Here is a 579-nt window from a genome sequence, read left to right as displayed (position 1 = left end):
CAAATTTGATGATATTTTCAAATAACAAATTTGATGATATTTTTTCATATTCATAAATATTTTCAAATAACAAATTTGATGATATTTTTAAAAAATTTACTGTTTTTATAAAAAATTATTACTGTTTCATATTCATATTAATTTTCTAAAAAATTATTAGATGCAACAAAAAATAAAATAAAATTACTTATGGCGCACCACTGGGTGGTGCGCCATTGCTATGCAAAAAAAAGTTACTTATGGCGCACCGCTGGGTGGTGCGCCATTGCTATGCAAAAAAAAGTTACTTATGGCGCACCGCTGGGTGGTGCGCCATTGCTATCTAAAAAAACTTACTTATGGCGCACCGCTAGGTGGTGCGCCATTGCTATACCTCCCCCGACTAAAATCTCGGCCCCAATCCCCGGCCGATCCCATCTCACATCTCTCAGCCCCTGCGCGCCGCTGCCCCGACGACCCACGACGCCGCCGCCCCTACGTGCGCCGCCGCCCCCGCGCCCCCGCGCCCCCACCACTGCAGCTCCTCCGCCGCCCACCGGACAGCAAGCCGCCGCGGCCCCCAACCATCCCGCCGCCGAC

This window comes from Triticum aestivum, chromosome 7D (assembly GCF_018294505.1).
Source record: "Triticum aestivum cultivar Chinese Spring chromosome 7D, IWGSC CS RefSeq v2.1, whole genome shotgun sequence".
In the NCBI taxonomy this organism is placed as follows: Eukaryota; Viridiplantae; Streptophyta; class Magnoliopsida; order Poales; family Poaceae; genus Triticum; species Triticum aestivum.
Note: the sequence above shows the minus strand (reverse complement) of the source record.